The sequence below is a fragment of the Gekko japonicus genome, unplaced genomic scaffold (genome assembly GCF_001447785.1).
Source record: "Gekko japonicus isolate JY-2015 unplaced genomic scaffold, Gekko_japonicus_V1.1 scaffold5899, whole genome shotgun sequence".
In the NCBI taxonomy this organism is placed as follows: domain Eukaryota; kingdom Metazoa; phylum Chordata; class Lepidosauria; order Squamata; family Gekkonidae; genus Gekko; species Gekko japonicus.
In genome coordinates, this window is record NW_015159899.1 from 20846 (window position 1) to 21448 (window position 603).

The 603-nt window shown below is 57.0% G+C and overlaps 1 non-coding gene across 1 annotated transcript; it reads left to right on the forward strand.

The window, feature by feature from the left end:
- Positions 1–218: 218 nt before the first annotated feature.
- TRNAA-AGC lies at positions 219–290 on the forward strand. Its single transcript has one exon. It is a non-coding gene; the product is annotated as a tRNA-Ala (tRNA).
- The last annotated feature ends 313 nt before the right edge of the window (positions 291–603 follow it).

Consider the following 603-nt stretch of genomic DNA (forward strand, 5'->3'; position numbering starts at 1 on the left):
TGAGTAGCCCATGTGGACTTTGACGGACCAAGGATCTGATTCAGAATAAGGCCAGCTACCTGTAAGTTCATTGCTAGGGAAGAGCCATGGCTCAGTGGAAGAGCCTCTGCCTGGCATGCAGAAGGTCCCAGGTTCAACCCCAGCATCGCCAGTTAAAAAGGACCAGGCAGGAGGTGATGGGAAAGACCTCCGCCTGAGACCCTGGAGAACTGTAAAGAGGGGCTGTGGCTGAGTGGTAGAGCCTCTGCTTAGCATGCAGAAGGTCCCAGGTTCAATCCCTGGCATCTCCAGTTAAAAGGACCAGGCAGGAGGTGATGGGAAAGACCTCCGCCTGAGACCCTGGAGAGCTGTAAGGAGGGGGCGTGGCTCAGGGGCAGAGCATCTGCCTGGCATGCAGAAGGTCCCAGGTTCAACCCCTGGCATCTCCAGTTAATAGGACCAAAAAAGGACCAGGCAGGAGGTGATGGGAAAGACCTCCGCCTGAGACCCTGGAGAGCTGTAAGGAGGGGGCGTGGCTCAGGGGCAGAGCATCTGCCTGGCATGCAGAAGGTCCCAGGTTCAACCCCTGGCATCTCCAGTTAATAGGACCAGGCAGGAGGTGAG